The sequence below is a fragment of the Natator depressus genome, chromosome 2, assembly GCF_965152275.1.
Source record: "Natator depressus isolate rNatDep1 chromosome 2, rNatDep2.hap1, whole genome shotgun sequence".
NCBI classification, from domain to species: Eukaryota; Metazoa; Chordata; order Testudines; family Cheloniidae; genus Natator; species Natator depressus.
This window is the reverse complement of record NC_134235.1, coordinates 69,348,747-69,373,471: the sequence shown is the minus strand read 5'-3', so window position 1 is coordinate 69,373,471 and position 24,725 is coordinate 69,348,747. Positions and strand designations below refer to the sequence as shown.

At 40.4% G+C, this 24,725-nt stretch overlaps 1 long non-coding RNA gene across 1 annotated transcript; it reads left to right on the top strand.

Annotated features, from left to right (window-relative positions):
- The first annotated feature begins 5,298 nt into the window (after positions 1 to 5,298).
- Positions 5,299 to 11,076, top strand: LOC141981423 (uncharacterized). Its single transcript, XR_012637772.1, has 3 exons — positions 5,299 to 5,512; positions 8,307 to 8,415; positions 9,977 to 11,076. It is a non-coding gene; the product is annotated as an uncharacterized LOC141981423 (long non-coding RNA).
- The last annotated feature ends 13,649 nt before the right edge of the window (positions 11,077 to 24,725 follow it).

Genomic DNA, 24,725 nt, shown 5'->3' with positions numbered 1-24,725 from the left:
GGAGGAATTTTATGCTACTCTTAGCTGTATGTTTATGACAGGCACCTTAGGGCTTGTCTTCACTACTGGGGAGATGGACTCTGCTGCAATCGATGCAGCAGGTGTCAATTTAGCAGGTCTAATTAAGACCCACTAAATCGATAGCAGAGCACTCTCCGGTTGACTCCAGTACTCCAACCTCCCCAGAAGAGTAAGGTAAGTCAACTGGAGAGCATCTCTCGTTGACACAGCACAGTGAAGACACCAGGGTAAGTTGACCTGAGCTATGTCAACTCCAGCTACTTTAGTCACATAGCTGGAGTAGCGTAACTTAGGTCAACTTACCCTGGTAGTGAAGACAACCCCTAGAATCCAAAGGGTACCATGAGGTCTACACAGGTCTTCTAGGTCAGCTCCAGGCTAGGGCTACCCACACAGTTCCTGTGGCTTTACCTCAGCTGCACTCACCTGCCTAGCTCCTTTGTTGCAAGAATTTACTGGAAGTGCCAGGGACTCCTCAGACAGCACAGAGTGGGGAAACTAAAAAATAATCAGTCAATATGTTGTACTGACACTCTCTTTCCCTTCCCTTTCACTTCAGTCTAATGCTTTCAGACCAGACCCCACCTCCCCTCCCTACAAGCATCCTTCTAGCCTCTTTAATCTCTAGAGTCTGACCTTACCTCTAGACTTTACTCACCCAATACAGACGCCATGGAACACCTAGGTGCAACAAGAAATCCTGTTGGTGATTCCTCACCAAGATGGTGGGAACAGTATGTGTCTTGTCCTCCTACCTAAGGATATCTAAGCCATGGTGGTGCCTCTTTGAGGTTTCAGAAAGGCGTTTTATGATATGACAGAAATAGCCCTTTTCAGGTGGAGCTCAGCCTTTTCCATCCCTTTGTGCAGGCAGTAATTTGAGTCTCAAATAAGAGCGAGGAGAGAATGGTGAAGATGTGGACAGTAAAATCTCTGTGGGATGGGGTGCACACAACACAAGGTGATTCACTAGTGTTCTTTTCAAGTCTGATTTGGATTGTTATACAAGCCCATCAGTATCTAAGTATTTATTTTTCCTTGGATGACTGATGACTGATAAAACAATTTCTTAGAAAAACTACTTTGATGCTATAAAGGACTGACAAAGCCTTAGTACTTTTCCCTTCTATAGATCAATCTAGCCACAGGTGGTGCTAGTGTAATGTTTTCTTTTAGCATATAACTATTTTAACCAAAATAATATGTAAGAGTTTGCAGCTAACTCATGCATGTTTTACTAACACATTTACTATACACAGATTCAGACATACCAGCAGACTTGGGTTGAAACATAAAGCTTATCAATATTAGGAACCAATTAAAGTCTTCCATCCGCAACAAGGGAAGTGATTTTTCTAACTATTTTGCAGAGCAAGACTCAGCTGTAGTATTTATCACGCAACTCAAGTGGTCTGTAAATGTAGTTAAAATAATTTCCATGAGAATTATTAGCAGTTTGTTACTAACATGATTAATGGGAACCCACTGGCTAGCCTGGTGATTAGGGTACACACTGAGGAGGTGGGAGACCAAAATTCAAGTCCCTGCTCTGGTGATCAATTATTTATAAAAAGCGGAATAGTTTCAAAAACTATTGATCGGTACCAGAATATTCCGTAGCCTCGCGGTTTGGGCACACAGCTGAGAAGTAGGAGACCCAAGTGGAAATACCTTCTTAGGCAGAGACGGGAACTGAACCTGAGCTTCTCACATCCTTGGTAAGTACCCTGACCTCTGGGCTAAGGTTATAGGAAGGGTGGCATTCCTACTACTTCCTCTTCCCATCACACCCACCCTCCCGTTTTCTGAATCTAACCTTTTAAAAGGAATCAAAAAATCAATTTCAGGTTGAATAAAACATGATTCATAGATTCCAAGGCCAGAAGGGATCATTGCGATCATCTACTCTGACCTCCTGTCTAATACAGGCCATGGATATAATTCCTAGAGCCGATCTTTTATAAAAACATCCAATCTTGGTTTAAAAATGGTCAGTGATGGAGAATCCACCATGACCCTTGGTAAATTATTCCATTGGTTAATTACTCTTACTGTTAGAGCCCATTATTAAATATTTGTTCTCCATGTAGGTACTTATAGGCTGTAATCAAGTACTCTCTTAACCTTTTCTTTGTTAAGCTAATAGATTGATCTTCTTGAGTTTATCTCTGTAAGGCATACGTTCTAATCCTGTAATCATTCTCACAAATCTTCTCTGAACTCTCTCCAATTTATCAACTTTTTTCTTGAATTGTGGGCACCAGGACTGGACACAGTATTCCAGCGGAAGTCATACCAGTGACAAATACAGAAGTAATATAACCTGTCTACTCCTACACAAGATTCCTATAATTATGCAGCCAAGGATCGCATTAACCCTTTTGGTCACAACATTGCACTGGGAGCTCATGTTCAGCTGATTATCCACCATGACCCTCAAATCTTTTTTTCAGTCACAGCTTCCAAGGCTAGAGTCCCTCAAACTGTAAGTATGGCCTACGTTCCTTGTTCCTAGATACATAGATTTACAATTAGTGATATTAAAATGTATATAGCTTTCTTGAACCCAGCTTACCAAGCAATCCAGATCATTCTGTATCAGTGACCTGTCCTCTTCATTATTTACCACTCCTTCAATTTTTGTGTCATCTGCTAACTTCATCAGTGATAATTTTGGGTTTTCTTCCATTAATAAAAATGTTAAATAGCATAGGGCAAAGAACCAATCCCTGCAGGACCCCACTAGAAACACTCCCATTCGACGATGATTCCCCATATACAATTACATTTTGAGACCCATCAGTTAGCCAGCTTTTAATCCATTTAACATATGCCAGGTTAATTTTATATCTTTCTAGTTTTTTAATCAAAAGGTCATGCGGTATCAGGTCAAATGTCCTACAGAGATTTAAGTATATTACACCATCACTATTATTACCTTTATCAACCAAATTTGTAATCTCATAAAAAATCAGTTTAGCTTGACAGGATCTATTTTTCATTAACCCACATTAACAGGCATTAATTATATTACCTACTTGGAATTTTTTATTAATTGAGACCCAATTAATTCATTTGACACACATGGATGTTTTCAATTTGCTGAATTTTTTCTTTTTTTTTTTTTCAACTTTTTGATTTGGTTTGAGTAAAATGAATTTTTGTTTGAAACTGCCAGTGAACAGAAAAATCAGTTGTTTACCCAGCTCTACGGATAAGGCCACTCCATGTTTAGTTTATTCTCAGTTAGAGCTGGCAAACCATTTACAGTAGTTTGGTTAATTTAATCCCTCTCTTCTCTGTTAGTAAATTATCCACAAACATATTTCAGTTTTTATGAATTTGCTACTAAGAATTATTCAACAAGTTTATGCAAACATACTTCAATCTATAGATAGCTTGTAAAGCATTCTTTACTACTGTTGCTTAGAGAGTTCACCATTTGTAATTTACTATCTGTACTGAGTGATTGGTCATTAAGGTTATAGAATTGCATTTGATTTCTGATTTCTGTATGTGTACCACTATGGTATCAAAACATCTGTTTGGATGACTCCCAGAACCACACAGATCTTGAAAGAGGTTGCATGAATAATCATATAAATATGTATTTGTATGAGTATTTTTGACATTTTCTGTGTGAACATTCCTAACAAAATAAAAGAAATCCCTCAGATGAATGTTTACAGAAAGTGAATAAATGGGGTCACAGGGACTAGGAAAACAAATCTGTGGTTATTTAAATTGTTTGCAAATTCCTTCCCCCACACACTTATTCCCCCCTGCCCCCATACACTTATTCTTCTCAAACAGGCTCTCGATTCGAGAAGGACATTATCACCAGCTATAACAAAGTGCAATATATCTTTAGCAATTCACCAGTTTTCCAAGCCTTCTAATTTTTTTTCACCTCAGTAAATTTCTTTTTATTTGTATTGTAGTATAACCTGGAGAGGCCCCAACCAAGAGCAGTGCTCAAAATGGAGACAGCTCCTGCCCCAAAGAGCTTACAATCAAAATAGACAAGTTGGACAAAGGATCTATCAGGAGAAAGAAAGATAACAAAGCAGAAAATTGGAAACTGAGGCACAGAGAGAACAGGCCAGATTTGTACAAAGTGCTCCATACCCAGAGTTGAGACCACAAGGGAAACTGCTGAGTGCTGAGCACAGGAAAATCTGGACACTTCACTTAGGTTCATAAATGAATCTTGCTGGGTATGGAGTTCTTTATATAAAAACTGGCTATAGGTCACACAGGAAGTCTGTGTCTGAACCAGGGAGTGAATCAAAATATCTTGCCTTCACCACAGGACCAAACTTCTCCCTGTAAAAGCCTTTCAGCAAAGGACTCCCTGTCTCCCTTTACTGAAGGCCTTCCTTCAACCTTTGATGAAAAAGGCACTTCAGGACTCCCTTTGGAGCGTATCACTGCCTCTTAAAGCCTTACCATTGGAGGTTGGGCTCTCATCCTTCAGAACAGAGGGATTCTCTGGTCCCTAGAAGCCAAGGGAACAAGAGAATGGGCTTTGAAAGCTGTCTCAACCTCCTTACTTGAACTTTTATATACCTGCCAAAAAGTACAACTAGGAGTGCTATTTAAGAGATGTGTTTCTCATAACTAAGAAGGTCAAGATCATACATCATTTTTTAGTACATGCTATCACTGAAGACCTATGAGCTGCCCAAAGCCACATGTCAAAGGAGAAAAGGACAGTTTTTCAAAACTCTGTTATATTAGTAATAATAGAAAACAGCCAGATGGTGCAGTCATCAATAAACTAAAAATATCCCTGGTGCATAGTCAAAAGCAAAGTAGCATGAAAATTAAAGGAAAAAAATTGCACTTGCCAATAGTGTCCTGAAAAACACGTTTCAATGTAGACTCATTCTATACTTGCTGAAAGGTCAAAAAAGGACTTGTGTGTGGATAAAGAGTGTTCCATTTATGAAAGCTTTCTAAAAAGGGCTTTATTGGAAAGGGTGGCTTTATGAGTGAAAAATCAATGAAAAAGAGTAATACATTACCTGACTGACTAAAGTATTGTATTCTTATACAACTGGACTGGAATAGATGGGTTATAGAGTGCTACAGCCTTAAAATTCCACATGCCCTGCAGTGTGAAATCCACTGAATGACACTGTGTTTCTCTTAATAAAAAAAATGTTTTCTGCCAAACAAGTGACATTTTAAGGCTCTATGACTGCATACAACAGGCCTGATTTGCCACTGCCCTGCAGCTTATGCAGCCACATATAATATACATTTGCACAGGTAAAAATGACTTCACAAAGGTGCAGTGGCAAATCAGGCCTGTTAATGTCTATATGGATGTCTTTTTAATCACCAGTGACCAATGCTAGATCAGGCACATGGAAGTAGTTCCCAGCATCGCTGCAGCTGATCTACTTTTATGTATTGATACGAATCTCTTGGTGTCAGTCTTTCTGTCACAGTAAAACAACTGGCCAGCTGAAGGAAAGACGAACGAGTAAGTACAATGCCAAACTCTTCTATGTTACAGCTAATTTACTGGAACTACAATTTCAAAAGTTTGCTGTAGGAATTTATGAACACATAATCGACAGGTAAGATCTATCTAGAAATGACAGATATACCTTTGGATGACTTTTGGCAAGAGAAGTTGCTGCCAGCCAGAAAGTGAGCTATTCTCTTATGTGATTGGCCTCGCTGCTAGTTTACATCAATAAAACCAAGTCAGATCCTAGAATCCCTTATAAAGCAGAAAATAAAAAAATAAATACAGTAACTTCACCAGCCAGAAAGATGCCCTGGAGACTGTCTAGGCCCAAGAGAGAATCAAAACAATCCTTTTTTTCACTTTGCCTAACTCTAATCACAAAAAACAGAATTTTCTAGCAAATTTTAACAAAGAAACAAAAATTCATTTTTGAAAAAAATATGTTTTTCATCAGACATTCTTGAGGTACCTGTACTTCCCTGTAAGTGATTGGGAAACAAAATGGCAAATGAAATTTAATGTGGATAAATGGTAAAGTAATGCATTTTGGAAAAACTAACCCCAACTATACATACAATACGATGGGGCCTAATTTATCTACAACTAATCAGCAGAAAGATCTTGGAGTCATCGTGGATAGTTCTCTGAAGACGTCCACACAGTGTGCAGCAGCAGTCAAAAAAGCAAACGGGATGTTAGTAATCATTAAAAAAGGGATAGAGAATAAGATGGAAAATATCTTATTTCCTTTATATAAATCCATCATATGCCCACATCTTGAATACTGCGTACAGATGTGGTCCCCTCATCTGAAAAAAGATATACTGGCATTGGAAAAGGTTCAGAGAAGGGCAACAAAAATGATTAGAGGTTTGGAATGGGTCCCATATGAGGAGAGATTAAAGATGCTAGGACTTTTCAGCTTGGAAAAGAGGAGATTAAGGGGGGATATGATAGAGGTATATAAAATCATGAGTGGTGTGGAGAAAGTGAATAAGGAAAAGTTATTTACTTATTTCCATAATATAAGAACTAGGAGTCACCAAATGAAATTAATGGGTAGCAGGTTTAAAAGAAATAAAAGGAAGTTCTTCACTCAGCGCACAGTCAAGCTGTGGAACTCCTTGCCTGAGGAGGTTGTGAAGGCTAGGACTATAACAGGGTTTAAAAGAGAACTGGATAAATTCATGGAGGTTAAGTCCATTAATGGCTATTAGCCAGGATGGGTAAAGGATGGTGTCCCTAGCCTCTGTTTGTCAGAGGGTGGAGATGGATGGCAGGAGAGAGATCACTTGATCATTACCCATTACGTTCACTCCCTCTGGGGTACCTGCAGGGCTGGATTACCCAATAGGCAGACTGAGCCAAAAAAATTGAGATTTTTTTTTGAAAAAATTTGATATTTGATATTTCAAAAAAAGCATCAAAGTAGTCATCATGGGAAAAATCTTTTCTCAGCTGAAAAGAATAAAAAACCCTCAGAGAACAACGTCTCAGGACAGACTTGATTCACTTTTGCTATTGTGTATGGAAGCGGACATGCTTTGTCAAGTCAGCTTCAATGAACTTATCCAGAATTTTGCAATCAGAAAATCTAGAAAGAAGCTATTTTAATTTCAGCATACATGTAAATTTGGTGTCATTTTGAAACATAACATTTTATTTTACGGTATAGTATTGCTTTTCTTTTGAATTACATATGGGGGGGCACCATAATCTTTTCAGTGCTTAGTACCTCTAAAGGTCTTAATCTGGTCCTGGCCCTGGCATCAGTGACTGTCAGTAGACAGGATACTGGGCTGGATGGACCTTTGGTCTGACCCAGTATGGTCATTCTTATGTTCTGATGTAGTTTACATCCCATCACTACAACAGAGTTATGTTATTAATCACATGATAAATATGGGAAAATTACAACCTAGACAGACCAAATATCCACTCACAAATGACAATGAAATCCTTAGAGACATTGTTTGACTCAGATTGTGATCTCAGTTACGCTGAATTCAATGGACTTGCTCTGGATTTTCAGTGAAATAACTGATATCAGAATCTGGCCTAAATCCATTCAATCCAGTCACTTTCCCCCAAGAGTTACTCACTTTCTAGCTGTGCTCTCATATGGTTATTCAGTTCTGGAATCATTTCAGTGTGAGCAGGTTTGGGTCTATAAACCCTATCTCTGACAGTGTGGCACACCCCTGAAGCCAGAGGAAAGATGCATTATTTTAATTATGTTGTTTTTAAAACTCTTTTTCTCTCATGTAAAGGAAATAACGTTCAGGGTAATGGAGTACTATGTACTTGCAGAAGAAGATTTTTACAGTTATCAAACCCCCTTTACTTCACTTTGGCATTTAGTGACCAGAAAAGCAGTTTTTTGCTCAAATACATCTTCCTCCATTAATGTACTCCTTTAACTGCCCATGCCATCAGTCACTGAAAGAAAGAAGGAAATAATTAATGTTTTTTGTACTCTTAAGGAAGCAGAAGGGGGCAAAATTATCGATGGTTTATTTTTTAAAAAACTACCTCCCGTGAAAAGTGATGTATTTTAAACATGGTGTGATTAGAAAACCCAATACTTTTGTCATTTCCTGTGCTGGTAGTAACTTGGGCCTGGAAGGGGCCTCCTGGGTCATCAAATCCAGTGCTTTGGTATGGCAGATAATCCTGTCATAATACTCCCATTCATAAACTCATCAAGCTCCATCTTAAAACTAGGTAAGTTGTTTGCCCTCACTAACCCCATTGGAAGGCTGTTCCAGAACTTCACTGATGTGTCATGTCCTTTTTCCAATAGACCAGATGGTGACACTTACTCATGCTGGATACCTTACACCAGGACTAGTCCCATGAAGTCAATGGAGCTACTTGTGGAATAACAAACTCCAGAAGTAGCCGCATTACAGGTATGACAGTCTGACTCTACTGGAATAGAGCTTGCAGCAGGGCTAACGTTCAAGTGGTTGACTTTCACTGTAAGAGCCAGGAAATTTTTTTTTGGAAACACCCAAGTAATTTAGGAGCTGAAATCCCATGTTCAAAAGTGATTTAGGCACTTAGGGTCTGATTTATAAAAGTATGTAGATGGCTAAAGATGCAGACAGGCACTTAGTGGGATTTTCAAAAGCTCCTAGGCGACTATTTCCCATTTTTGTTGTATTTTGTTTTGTTGCATTTTAAGAGATGTTTTTGTTATTGCAGAATCTAACAATTTTTTCTGGATGACTATGACTGTAGAAAAAACAAAAATATTTCTAAACAACATGAAAAGTGAATGCATACTAACAATTTTTTTGACCTAATTAATTATGGAGATTGAGGTAGCTGTGTGTTCTGTTTTCAGCATTTTTTCTTCACCTCATAGTTTGCTTTGAAGTCCTGCCACCTATTGGTTAATCAGTGCAATAATTTTATATGATGTATTGTTTTCCTGCAATGCCGGAGAAGGAAGAATACTAACAAAAAAAAGTTACACCTCCGTTACAAAAATTCTACAGCTTCAGAATTCCCTGAATGCTGAGAAGTCTTTTAAAAAAACAACAACAAACAGTTAAGAGATCCAGCCTCTTTCCATCCCAATTGCCTTATAATTTATCATCCCTTACTAACACCCCATATGACTTAGGCTGCCCACAAAACCTTGACTTTTTCTTCTAAAAGGTCCAAAAATACACACACATCAGAATACCAAATTCCTGGGAAATTATAAAATCTCATTTACTAGTCAAAGGAGCCATCAACTTCAGCATTATTTACTATTAAAATGTACATATGTTTATTGCTACAAAATAAAGTTATATATACAAACATGCACATGCTACTTTTACTTACTTAAATCCTCTACAACATATGATCGACTCATTTCATAATAGCAAACAGATCAATCATCCTATTTTGATTCATAAACATATTCTTCTCCACTACCAACACCTCATACTATGAGAAAATGTTCAGAACTCTGCCATAGCGTAATGTATCCTGGCAATATATACCTTTCAAAAGCTTTTCAAGACCTTTAGGAAACAGTAGATAACATCAACTTATACTTCCAACAATATATTTCTAACATAAAAGACTACAAGAGGCGAAGTTAATGCTGTGTGGACAATGTAAGACAAGTGGGGTGATAGTAAGTGATGAACAATGATATGGCAGTGGGGAAGTAACTGGGACCCTGTACATTTCTGGACTTTGCAATGTTAGGGTTTTAGAATCTTTATAATGAAAAGTGATATTTTTATGGGGGATGTTATTCAGACTCAACTGAAACTCATTTTCAACCTTAACTTTGTTTAACAAAGATTTTTGTTCTGGAGTGATGTTACTTGTATGTGTCACTATTAAGTTTTTGTTGGTTATATTTGTCGTTATCGAGGTCAATGCACCCCTTAGCATCCCTAACATCCTCTGGGCTGAATGAACTAACAGCTGGTTCTATTTCTATATATACGTGTCTATTCTTTTCAGCTAACAATTGGCGCTCTCTCTGTCCCCTGCCTGCCTGGCCAGAATAAAAGCAGCAGTGTCATATTGGCATTTACTAAGAAAGCATGTGTGGAGGAAGCAATGATCATCTTATAGTAGCTGCAGATCAGGCTATACAACAGTGTCATTGTCAACACAACTTACCCTGACACCGCTAGCAAGTTGTGTTGTGATTATTCACACAAAAGGATCTGTAAAGAGAAGACAAATATTTTAACAAAGATTTGAAAAAAGTATCACCAGCAAGTAACTTCCAATCTGTTAACAGTTCAAGGAAATACAAGGAAAACGAAACTGCTTAATTCAGAAGCCTTGGTGTCTTCTGTTCATTATTTTGTATGCCCAAAAAGAATTCACGAAAGAGCACTCAACACGCTGACAGTATGACAAGGGCCAATTTGTGGATAACTTGTCAACAGCTTGAATGAAACTCTAGAAATCCATAACAGGTGCTCAATAGCTATAATCGAGTGACAGATGGATTAGATATATGAAACCACAACAAACTGACTGAATGGGAGAGGGAATGGGGGTGAGTGTGGGGGAAGGTTCATTAACTATGGAAGAGAGCAAAAATACATGAATTATTAAAGAAGCTGCAGGAGCCAATTTATGTGTATGCTTCCTGCTCATCTTCAACACGACTGGGAAGAGGCTGTACCGTGCCAGCTGCACATGTGCAGGAAACTACACACAACAGCAGCAGCTTCACATTTTAACTCTAGGCAGGGCAAGCACAAAAGGTTGGCATATGCTTTTACCAAAAGCACTGTTTTATTTCAGTACGTGTATAGAAAGTGATTCAGCAATTTACTTAAGTACATGCCTAACTGTAAGTAGTCCCATTGAAGTCAGCAAGACTATCCCTGTTCTGAGAATTAGGCCCATGCTTATGCCCAGGTGCCTACCTGTATCTTTAGGGGTCCGCTGCCTAAATACCTTTGTAAATCTGACCCTTAGGAACTTTAGAAAATATTACCCAAGATCTGTTAGAAACCTCAGTCGGTCTCCCAGCTAAAACAAAGTATTTTTTAGTGTTTGGGGTGTTCTGGGGTTAATTGTACTACCGGGTGAGGTTTCCACCATATCCATTTGTGGGACCTCTTCAGTAAAATACATTTCACTATAAGAAAATCTCCCCTCAGCTATTTAGCCTAAACTTCCCTTTACTCACTCTCCTCCTTTGCATCATACAGTGTAACAACACAAGCTCAGATTTGCAGTCATGCTATCAAGACACAGTGCTCTTCAGCAGTTTCCTATCTGGGGAAGGAAACAGGAGCCTGACAAGTGTAAGAAGTATGCAGTGTTATAGCTATTTTGGCCCAAGTATATTAGAGAGACAAGGTGGGTAATCATTATTGCACCAACCTCTGTTGATGAGAGAGAGACAAGCTTTCAAGCTTACACAGATCTCTTCTTCAGACCTGAAAATATTACCTCACCCATCTCGTCTCACTTAGTGTAATATGTAATGTTGGTTTGTTTTTTAAAGTGACCTAGCAATTGTTCCTGAGGATGGGCATGTGTGATCTCTCTCATGGAAGTGGATTCTGTGAAGTTTTGAGTCTTGTTTGATCAATGAATAAAAGACACTGGATTACTGGTTATCTGAGTGAAAAATAAAGGCTTGTGACTGCTAAATAATATTTCCATGACTTTTGCTTTCTTTACCATAATCATGTGATTTTCCTACTGTAAACTAAACTACCATTTACAAAATTTCAGTCTGACCTATGCTATTTCCTTGTCATATAGTCCCCAGTTTCTGCTGGATCAGAAATCCATGTGATCATAAAATACAGCAATATTAAAAGAATACAATTGGTTTTGAACTCAGGCCACTGGCTTTGGCTTCGGCTTCCTACACACAGGTATTACGAATAAGCCAAACAGCTTACTCCAATAATTCTGCTAGACGGATCATAAAGAATTATCCTAAGCTTATTCCAGAAGAGGGCAATGATCCTCATACACACAAGTCCGTGTAGCTTTACATGTCTTATTATCTGTTAACACAAATGACTGAGCTCCTTATAGATACAGGAGTAAATAATAATAATGTGTCTAGTCTGTTCATCTCTTTGTTTATTCAGTATACACAATTTTCCATACCCCCTTCCAACTCACAACTTTTTTTGTGGATGAGTCTTAGAACTGTTAGGATGCTTAGGACTAATGTCCTGCACATGATGGAAACCAGGAGACATAAGGTCCACTATTAATGAGTGAGGGCAGTGTATGCAATGCAAAAGGAGGATTGATTGATCGATCTATCTATACAGAGACTTATATGGCCCTTATCTGAGAACCTACTTAATGGCACATAATAGCTGTTGGACTTTTAAAGTTTAATTAATATCTTTCTTCTGTTGGAAACCCAGTTACTTCTATGGATAGAAAATAGTTTCCCTAGGATTTTACAGCGTATGAGGATTTATTTGGGTACAAAGATACTCCTTCGTGTGTAATTCAGGAAGACATATTTATCACTAATTCCTGCTACATGCTACTACTTCTGAATTACTTTGGGCTAGATTGTGCCCTTTGGAGCCGTGAATGGAATGTAGGTATACTCAAGGAAAAAAAGTTACATTTTAGAAACGAATGAGTCCTACATTACTGAGTATCTCTTTCTAAATTTATTGTAGCTAATTGACACCGCCCCAAAATGTACAACTTGTTTACCTGTACATTTTCTTTGGAGATCATGAACACCTTGTGATATCAAAATCAGGGGTCAAAACTGATTCTTCGTTTCAACTCTAGGGATAGTTACCTGTATTTCACATATGGAATGACCCTCAGCTTCTAATAATTAAGGAGATAGTTAAGTCTGACAGTGCACAGATACAGAATGAGTAAATTATACACAGGTGAAATACACTCCTATGCAGAGGGCCAGCATGTGTCTGTGCATCACGTAAGTCCCACTTAAGTCCTGAAAATCCCATAAGTGGGATTTCAGTGGTGGATAGATTTTGTGCTAGCCCATAGGTGGGTCATAGACCTTGTGCTGGCACAGGAGAGAATTTTACCAGGAGGATGAAAGAAATTAAGAAGGGAAAACTAGTATACATCATAAGATCCTTAGGTCAGGAAGCATCACATTGTTAAATGCTAATAGAATGGCTAGTACAATGAGACCCCAAGTCCTGACTGGAACCTGGAGAACCTCCCATCAAACAAGTAAATAATTATAATAATGTGGCTCTTTAAAATAGTTTGCTAACAGCATCAGCCTGAGATAGACCAGTAATGTGGAGTGAGCAATGAGAGTTTATTAAAACAAAACCATAGAGAATGATTTCATGTTGTAACCTATTGAAGAATTTGGGAGCCCAGGATGGCACTTTTACATGCTTAATTGTTTCTCCCATTGAATTAATGAAGCTTTTCAGCCTAGCAAACTTGAAATTAAAAAAAAAAAATCTGTTCACTGTGTGAGTTTCCCAAACTTGTTATGTTTTTTTTTTTATTTTGGCCGAGAAACCCATTTCATGTATATTAGCCTTGGATCTGGCAGGGTTGCCCCATTCCAGATAAAGTAAAAAGCATATGCTGATTGCATGCTTTTGTGACTATGCCTCCTTTGTAATGCACACTGTAATTATCACCATGTAGAGAATTTTTGCCGGTGCGTGCCACAGCTGCTTGTGGGTGAAACAGCAACTGTACGTGAGTACACAGATGTTCCTCTATTTAACGACTTCTTTGCAATGCAGGCCTGAGATAATTGCTTGGATGTCAGTGCTCTTCAAACATCTAATTCAGTGCTGAGTCTTCAGGAAACCAATCAACCTTTGGACTAGCTCATTTTATTAAATGAAAACAAAACCAGTGAATGGATCTGGTGCGGTTGTGACCAACTAGGAGAGATTGTCAACTCAGTCTTAAACTTGTAAGGAGATTATGTTTTGAACATTTCTCATCTCCTCCTAACCTTTCCTGGGAATGTCAGTAACATCAATGGCCTTCAAAAGAATAGATACAGAAGGAAGGTGATGGGATACACTTTATTGGAATAACATAACTATTATTGGTTTCAGAGTAGCAGCCGTGTTAGTCTGTATCCGCAAAAAGAAAAGGAGTACTTGTGGCACCTTAGAGACTAACCAATTTATTTGAGCATAAGCTTTCGTGAGCTATGGCTCACTTCATCGGATGCATTCAGTGGAAAATACAGTGGGGAGATTTATATACATAGAGAACAACAACTATTATTATACACCAACTCCAAGGGCCACAAAGGTCCTTTTTGGGCTGTAAGTGAATTAATTGATTGCACATATGATTAACACTTTGCACTTCCTTTAAAGAATTTCAAAGTGCTTTACAAACATCAGTTGGGTCTACTGCCATCAGTGGTGGTGGGAAAAGTATTATCATCTGCATTTTGAAGATGGGAAACTGCAGCACAGAAGAAGTAAGAGTTATATTTCCAATCACGCCCTTCCAGCCTTCATCTTATGTGCATCTGCAGTTGCATACACATGTACTTGCATATTAACACAGCAGATGCAAACACCTGCATTCATTCTTTAAATAATCAAAACACCCGTGTGAACCCAAGAGTGAGAATTTGCACTGACAAACATGCACCTCATAGGCATTAAGATATTTGAAATGCGAATGCAGGTGCAAGCACATAGAGGCAAGTAGGCAGATATGGAGGCTTGTGTCTGAAAATACTTCCTTAATGACTTGCCTAAGCTCACATAGGATGCACAGGATCTAGGAACATAACACAAGTCATTGGACTCCCAGTCCTGTTTCTTAACCACAAGGCCATCTTTCTTGTTCTTGTGGAAGGATTTTTTTTTTTGAGAGGAAGATGTACTCTGGAATTTCTCCATCTATGCTCTTCAATCTGAAATGTCTCAAATTATAGCAACCCAGCAGAATCCATTAATATACATCCTGGGTCATTAATTCCTGAATAGCCCCTAGGAGCAACTGGGGAATCTAGAAAAACAATTGCTTTTAACCTAAATTCTCCTAGCTCACCAGTTCTTGGGCCACAGATTCAGCCCCCCCATTCAATTTTGTTAGTGCTTTTAGCCTGAAACAGTGAGGAAAAGGGTATGTGAATTTCATGCAAAATACTTCCCACATAACTCACTATAGCCCTAGCCACTTGTGTTTATGCTTTGCAGGCCAAAGTGCTGGGAATATGAGTTTCACCCGAAACACTCCCCACAGATGTCTGTGCTGACTCAGTTAAAACTCTGTAAATGATGCCATTGATTGACCCAAGCTGACATCTTCTGTATTATCAGGAATCACTGACCCATGGCATGAATCTCTCTAAAAAGATTTAACTCACAGTTTGTTAATAACATATGTAATCCTTATGCCTGTCAGAGTTGGCAGCAACAAGGGCTGGGTTCAGTATCTAGGGGTTCCATTCCAATAACAAAATGCAAAACTGGCTCGAGCCCCCACCCAGTGACCTGGGACAAATATATATCACCCTCACTGGGCGCCTCCAAGAGGTAATACTTCCCCTGTCACAAGCACAGAAAGTGTAGCAAAAGCCTTTTAATAACAGAGAGAAAAAAATGTGGCATTATGTTGGGGAAACACCACCAACAGGATTCATAACACAACCCATGAGCAAAAAACCCACCCCAAGCAAATTGGGGCGTGTCCTTTCCCTTTGGTTCTTGAGTCCAGCAACCCAAAATCATCCAAAGTCCCCAAAGTCCAACAACCCAAAAGTCTCTGTCCCTGGTCAGGGCAGCCCCAGAGTTCGAAAGTTTATCTGCAGAGTTTTACCTCCCAACCTGGGTGGAGATGGGGGGGCGGGTTAAGGGGCACCTTACGTGGTCCAAAGCTGATTGCCCCAGCTCTCCATGGGGCTCCGCTCTGCCAGCCACCCCCATGAGCTGCTCCAGGGATCTGACAAACTGCTCTGCTCCACCAGCCGCTCTGCTCTGCCAGCCGTCCCGCAAACTGCTCTGCAATATATCTTCAGGCTCCCCCACTACTTAACACAACACTCAGTGATTCCAGCTCTTAGTAAGTTTAGCTCTTTTGTGATTTCAGCTTGTAGTAGGGGAGCCTCAGTGCTGGTGCACCATTAGCCCCAAGTGAATTCAGCTCAGCAGCCTGCAACTAGACTTCTAATGGAATCAAAATTAGCTCTGATATTCCACAATGGAGAGAGGAGGAAGTTTAACTAGCATGTAAGGCCTTTACCAGAGGGCCCATACCACCAAGTATTAATACCTATCCCCAGCCTCTCTCCATTCACTGGGTTTTGGAATCCATGACCCTTGCCTAGCGAGTGCTGCTTAGTTGATGGTGAGTCCCTCCATCATAACAAAAGGCCAAGTACAGTTCCACTGTCCTTGATTCCCATAATCAGGATAATAACAGTTTACTCCTGCCCCAATAACAGAGAAACTGGGGCTCCTACAGCAGCCAAAGTGACCATCTAGGCAGGGTGGGTGTGCCTAGGCAAATGAGATCAGCCCCTGACGTTCTTTTCCATAACCCTCCATGACTCGCCACCAGATGTCAGGGTAGAGCTCATCCTGATTCTGCTTACACATATATACTTATAAGCATAATCAGATGTTGTTATGCTGCAAATCAATCATCCCATTTTGATTCATAAACATCATTTGAAATCAAAGGTTGGAAATTACCCTTATGCAACAATACTTGTATAAATTGTACTAGCCTTTCTGTATATTTCATTCCAGTGTTGGAGCAATTTCCCTATTATTAAGATTTAATAATATATATGCGTGGGGGGAGGGGAGAAGAGTTGGGAGGGAGGATGCACAAACTCCACGTTAATTTCCAATTCTTCCATACCTTCTCTGGTTACACACCCACACACAGACTGACAGTTTTGAAAGCCAATCAAATTGCTCTTCTATCTTACACAGAAAAAATCTAATTGACAGAAGCGGAGTCAAGATTTCAGTGATATGGGCTGATACAAGAGGGGAAAAGTATTGAAATGTTGGAGGTTACCCAAGTTTGCTCCAGCTAATCCTGTACCCTGTATAGGAGGCTGCATACCCTAGCTCCTATCCCCTTTTGTAAATCAAAGTCTCCAAGAAAGCCACTTCTCAGTGATGCTTCTTTAATATACATCCTCTCCTTTGCCCCATGTATATTTCATTTTGCAGTCTGGTAATTGGAAATATGAGTGAAGGCAGCCTGTACCATCTGGCTTGTTAATAACAAGTAGGGGATAAAAATGTCTAATGCCTTGATCTATATACATATAAGAATTACCCCACAAATAAACACCTCCCTAAAACCCCAGCCTACCAGAGCAAAAGAGAATAGTCTAGGTTTAAAGAAAAAGTGTTGATGATCACAGAGAGAACAAAGGAGTGAGAAAAGAGAGGAATAGCTACAGAGTTGTTTGTCTGAAGTTTTGGTGGAACAAAAACTAAAATCTGGGAAAAATAAGGCAAAAATAAATTTATAATGCGATCTTCACACTGAAGCATAGCAGGACACGATACAAATAATATAATTACATTTGCCGCCTTCATGAGCCAAAAAGTTTGCTAAGTACTGTACAATTGAAGTTTTGGTTTAAAACCAGTGACAGATTAATCATAAATGAATCTCAGAATTGAGATAATATGCCTTGGGGGCATCATGGCTAAAGTATATAAAGTTACACGTCCTGAAATGTGGAGTAAGAATCGGAAAACTTACATTAGCAGAAAGGCATACAAGTTCATTTACATATGAATGGCCAAGATCATGCAAAATCTTGCATGTAAATAGTGCAGTATTGTAATCAAAGCTTTAATTAACTGGAAGCCATTGTAAAGCTGTCAGCATTGGGGAAATAAACTCTGATCCTTTAGTCTGGATGAGAAACCTTGCTGCTGTATTTGGAACCTCCTGGAGCTTGCATAGCACCTTATCAGACAGGCCTGCATTGTCGCATAATCTGGTGGCAAAAAGGGCATCGTTGACTACTAAATTGGCATCAGTCTCAGACAATCAATGATGGCTACGGTCATCCTCTGTTCCCAAAGTGACACAGGAGGATTCAATTGTATTGTGGGAAGACTGAGCAGCATGACAGCAATTTTCCCAATTTTTTCACCCATCCAGAGTTAGAGTAGTATGGATTAAGATACCGCGAGAGTTTTGGAAGGTATAGTCACCTTCATCCTTCAGGGCATAAGCCAACCTCTAACTGATCGGGAGACAGAAGGCAACTTTCCCTGTAGATGGATTATCACATGACTGTCTACAGCAGGATTTCTTGCACTTTCCTTTGAAGCATCTGGTCCTGGCCACTGTTGGAGGCATGATACTGAACTTGATGGCCCACTGGTTTAAGCCAGCCTGGCAATTCTCAGGTTCCCAAATTTTAATCTCTACTGAAGATGAAAAATTGTCACCAATAAAGTGCCCTCAGCCATAGACTCAAATACCTGAAAGGTAAAAAGGCCACATGGCAACACCTTCTCATTTGTTTTTGAAAAGTTGTGAGTCACTGAGTTTATAAAACTTCTGTCATACCGTCTAACAGCATTAGCTGGACAATATTGCTGGAGGAAATGACGCAATCCAGGCATCAGAGAAATAGAATGAGAACCATGATATCAGCATAAAATAACCCAGCATCATGAAGCATGTAGGTGCTGATAAAGGTGGGCTTCAATTCTATACCAGTGCTGTGGGGATTTCTGTTGTACCTCTCAAGAGTAAAATGGACACAGTTCTGAGGATGCTGAAGAAAGGAACCATATAGGGATCACTCCGGCACATCATGTTTCATAGTATTCAGTGTTACCAAAAGCTAAAGATTTACAGTTTATCAGAATAGGTGCAGGAAGGTGGCCATCAGCAATGGCCATAATATAGGGCTCGATCCTGCAAACGCTTCCTAATGGGCAAAACACCTCCATGGGTAGTCCCATCTATCTCAATACTCCTACTACTAATAATATAATAATTACTTCGCTCATCAGTAGTCCTCATAGTGCATCACAGATGGGGAAACTGAGGTGAACTGACTTGCCCAAGATCACCCAGAAGGCTAGTGGCCAAGCTAGGAATAGGCTCCTGAGTCCCAGTCTAATATTCTATTCATTAGGGAACACTGTCATCCTACAGGAGGCACACCAGTGGACTACTCACAATACGAAAGCTCTAAACTCCTCCCATGCCCCCGTTAAAGATAAAGTCAGAGTGCTTGAAATCAGCCTCTCTTTTGCTTCTAAGTCTGAATTTTGCACTCTGTGGAGCTTCTTGTTTTAGGGCAAACAAGAGAGTGTGCTAGAGTTTGTGAGAGTCCAATTAAAGGAGACCAGGGGTCTCATATTTTGAGCCACAGCTCCTACTTTAGCAACAAAGAGAAGACAGGCATGAGTGGGCTCAGTTCCTGTGGCAGGGAGAGGCTTTCCTTTGTCTGAACCGATCCACATCTTCAATTAAATAGAAAGTTTGAGGTTTGATTTAGGCTGATTCTTATTCTGGCTTTAGCAGTTTGTTCATCAGTAGTAAAAAGATGTGTTAACAGTAACAGACATGTTTGTATGGCCATTGATTTAAGTTTGGGGAATTCAGGGAGCTAGATTGTCTTTTATTGTATCTTTCTTTTACACCCAGAACAACGAGGCTCCAATCCTGACTGGGGTCTCTGGCTGCTATTTTAATGCAAATAAATTATAGTACAATAATTATCATAATCATACTGGGCGAGATTTCCAAACGTAAGTAGTAACATTCAGTGTCCAGCTTGAGAGAGATTTCAAAAGGCCGTGATTTTGAGAAAAAACTGAGCCGTCACCCTCTGTAAATTAGGCCCTTTTAAGATGTCTCAAGCTGGGCAGTCAGAATTACTAGTGACATTTGAAAGTCTTGATCAATAATAACAAAGAGGTAAAATAATAGTAATACAAAAATAATTATACAATAGCTGAAAAAATCCCCCCAAATACTTGGACAGTATCCCCCATGAAAATCCTTTAACAACGAAATGCATTTGAACAAGAAATATGTATCACTAAGTCAGACAAGAAATCGGGCTAATCCTTAATGAAATTATGCATAAACTTGGCTGACTAAGAATGGCTAGAACAGAAGAAGCAAAAGAAAAACAAACCGAAATGAGATGTTGAAAGGTAATGAAACTAGGTCACTGTCCTACATTCCATGAAAGATGCATGCAGATCCATCACCCCAGCACTATTCTATGCCAGATGAACAAAGGAGATTGTCCACTAAAGTCAGGGTAATACATCTGCATAAATTATATGGCAAACTTTAGCACAGCAGAAGTCTCAAGATAATTAGAATTTACAACACTGAATAATATTTTAAACACAGACAGTACATTAGCCCACAAAGAAGCTTACATTCATCATAGCAGTGCATCATCTCACCACTTCACATAGTCAGAGGCTATAAGACTGGGGGATAGAAGTGCATCTAGAAAAAGTGTATGCACCATATTAAAGGTAAAGTTTGAGTATTATTGGAAATGTGCATATTATGATTACAGAGATAGGCCAATAGAGCATGGAAGAAAAGATGATTTAGTCCCACTTAATTGCTAAATATAAATGTAATTGCAGTAGAGAACAGAGTCGGATTGCTACACAATAGGCCTGAACACCTTTGTCTCTGCCAGTTAAAATGCCAATTTGTTTTCATGGATTAATCAAACATCAGATTGTGTATATCAGACTTTGGTTGGTCTTGTTCCCCTTCTTCCTCTCTGGTATTTGAAGCTCCAATTCAACACACGCACACATGCACTTACTTAAATCTGCATAAATTATAAGGCAAACTTTTAGCACAGCAGAAGTCCCCCGGTAATTAGATGTTGAACAATATTTTAAACAAAGACAAATAGTGATTTAAACCACACACACACGTTTTATCATCCATTTTGCCTCAGAATGATTTATTAAATGTGCTAGCAATAGCAGACTGGAAATATTTTAGAGGTTATTTCAGACACAAGGCCTTTTTTGTGTTATATTAAAAATAATTTACCTGGGATTGTTTACATAATTCAGCCTCTGTTGTGGAAGACACTAATTTCAATGTTGGACATAAAAGCAATAATTTCAGTGGCTAGTTAAAAACCTATCCTGTAACAGTCTTTATGTAACAACAATTTAACCATTACACATACCATTTAATATTTTCTATCAAAAAACCACTGGGAAAAGTGTGTTTGTTTCGTACTCACTAATTTCAGAAGACTGTAAGCACTAGAAAGGGTATGCCTTCTAGTGGCTGCTGCCCCAAACCCACAATTTTGGGGCCAGTAGTCTATACCACAAAAGATGATGTCAGCTTTATCTTGCATTGGAGGGCACCATGTGGGTGGATGGATCAGATGATACTGTGGAGCACAGTCATTTGCCTGGCCCTGCCTCTTTCTCATTTCTGTGATTTGATGCAGGTGGTGCACTCATGGAAAGGCTTCTAGAGGGGTCATGGATATTCCATGCCTACCTCTCCATACATATGTATAGATGATACCTTCCAGAAGAGGAAACAATCTTCATTGTTCCAAATAAATATTAATGCGAGTGTCAGAGTCTTGCTTACATTACTAATTAAAGGCCAGATCTTACTGTCTTAGGTGAGTAAACCCATTCACCTGAGAAGTGAGCAGGGGGTGGTCCTAATTGAACATTTACTTTCAGCGACTATGCTGGTAGTTCTAAGGTACTTTGAACTAGTAAGCTGATGTTAACACAAATGATAATGAACCCCCTTGGGCTAGAATTTGCAAGTGCAGCATGATTTAGTGATTTAAGCAAAACTGGAAGTCAGGGAACATGGGGCCACGTTCAGAGTCCCATATTTAAAGGATGATTTTAGGGAGTTGCCTAAATTCTAACTCAACTAGCTTAGCATATATTAAAGACAGTGGGTATGATCCACACAGTTATTTAGGTGCCTAAGTCCTGTTTTCAGGGGCCTAAATCCTGTTTTCAGGCACTGCTGCAATCCACAAAATTTCTGCTCACCTGCTGCCTCACCCTATAGACCAGTGCTGGGCAACCTGGGCCCATGAGCCACCTGTGGTAATCCACTGGTGGGCTGCAAAACAGTTTGTTTACCTTTGCATGTCTGTCCACAGCTCCCTGTGGCCGTGGTTCGCCGTTCCCAGTCAATGGGAACTGTGGGAAGTGGCACGGGATGAAGGGATGTGCTGGTTGCCACTTCCCACAGCTCCCATTGGCCAGGAATGGCGAACTGCAGCCACTGGGAGCTGTGGGTGGTCTTGTGGCCCGCCAGCGGATTACCCTGACAGGCTGCGTGTGGCCTGTGGGCTGCAGGTTGCCCACCACTGCTATAGACAGTTAAACTTGTTGCCTAAGTTTTTGCCTTTGGACATGTGCACTTCAGCCTCACTCCAGGCTCTGGGGCACCTATCTCCCCACATGAGCATGTGTACTGATGCCTCACACTAGGCATCTGGACACCTATCTTCCACCTAAAGCCCAGAGTGATTCAGAAACAGGGAAAGACAGGCATCCAGCTCCCCAAGTTGTGTGTGGGGGAGCCCGATCTGGTAAGTAACCACTGAACACGCCTCCTAGACTGGGCCCCTCAGGCAAGTTTGCACAAAACACTCAGGGAGCACAAAACACTCACATTTACACAAAGTCCTCTTTCTACTGCTCTGGTAATGTAAAGGGGTAATTTATGCTATAGTGATGTAAAGGGGTCTACGTGTAAATGAAAACCAAGTCCTCAGACTCATTTACACTCATATCAACTGAGTATGTAATGTACCTGCTGCACATATTACCTCCTTATATGGTCCACTGAGTGAGCAAAAGGTGGTCTGAACTGGGGTGGTTTACCTGAAGAGGGTGTGGAAACAAATGGTGAAGGAGAAAACCAAATAACAGTAGCCCAGTCTTCACTTTACCTTACAAGTCACTTTCACCTTCCTCTTAGAAATAGATTTGAACCAAATTTCTAGATCTAAACATCCCTGAATTTGGAGAGGGGTTGGATTTCAAACCTGATATGGATAAGGTTGTCAACTTCCTCAAGGACCTGCCTCTTCTCCGAGGCCCCGCCCACACTCACGCCATCCTCCATCCCTTCGTCACTCGCTCTCCCCCACTCTCGCTCACTCACTAGTTTTCAACAGGCTAGGGCAGGGGGTTGGGGTTGGGGTGTGGGAGGGGATGAGGGCTCTGAGCTCCAGGGTGAGACCAGAAATGTGCGATTCAGGGTGCAGGAGGGGGGTCCGGGCTGGGGCAGGGGATTGGGATGTGGGAGGGGAGTGAGGGCTCTGGCTGGGGGTGCGGGCTCTGGGGTGGGCCCGGGGATGAGGAGTTTGGGGCACAGGAGGGGGTTCCTGGCTGGGGCCGAGAGGTTCAGAGTACGGGAGGGAGTTCAGGGCTGGGGCAGGGGTTGGGGCCCGGGAGGGGTTTTCGGGTGTGGGCTCTGGGTGGTGCTGACCTCAGGTGGCCCTGGTATTTCCCGGTGACGGAGGAATTCCTTGTGGCTCCCGGGAAGCAGCAGCATGTCCCTCTGGCTCGTAAGTGGAGGGGTAGCCAGGGAGCTCCACGTGCTGCCCCAACCCTCCGGTGCTGCCTCCATTGGCTGCGGTTCCCGGCCAATGGGAGCTGTGGAACCGATGCTCAGGGCAGCACCTGTGGGCGGGGGCAGTGCATGAAGCCTCCTGGCCACCCCTCTGTGCAGGAGCCGGTGGGACATGCTGGCTGCTTCTTGCGAGCCGCACAGAGCCTGACTGCCCCGCTGTGGCCAACCAGACTTTTAGCAGCCTGGTCAGCCACGCTGATCGGAGCTGCCAGGGTTCCTATTTGACCAGGCATTCTGGTTGAGAACTGGATGCCTGGCAACCCTAGATATGGATCAGAATTTTTCAAAAGGCCCCTCTATCTATAATGAGCTGTACCAAAATCCCATGTCCAAACACTTCCAGATGTCCCGGGTAACCAAAACTCACATTTTGCATCTTGGGCCTATCTCTACTTCCAACTGGACATGTTTGTTTTTCCAGCATTTGAATCATTGTGTGGTGTGGTGTGACTTTGCCCATCTACATCAATTGTACTCCACCATCTTCCCTAGCTTTAGCCCTTCCAGTTTCACATTTCTTTTACTGAATTAAAGTCATTCTTGATTTAACCACATAAGATGGGAGTCTAAGAATTGACATGTACATTAAAGATAGTAACGTATTTTCTACTAACAAAACTAAATTATCCTGTTTCCACTTGAATTGACAATAGAACACAGAATCAGTTAGAAACTGGAAATATCTTCTTTCTAAAACCAGCACATTCTTCATTTGTGCAATGTCTAAACACTGCAAATCTCAGCAAAAAATTGCACTGAAATGGTAGGTGACTCCTAACTGTTACAAACTTTATGATGGCTTTTATGTTTAAATACCATTTAGCAGCTGTTAAAGGTCAGCACATATCCTTTCCTTTGCTAGTGTAGAGTCTGAAACTGCCAAAAAAAGAATGCATGGTGCATTAAATAATGTTTAAATGTAGTAATTATTTTCTTGATTTCTTTTCCCTGGGTAATGAAAGGGATCACTTAAGTATTTCCATTTTTCTTCTTACTTCCATCTGACAATGTAAAACACTAATTAAATTATTTGTACCATAAATTTACTTACAAGGATGACACATTTTGTACACAAAGCAAGCAAAACACCTGACACATTGTACAGTGCCAGGTGCCGCTAAGAATGTGCAATACAGATTGTTATCTGAAG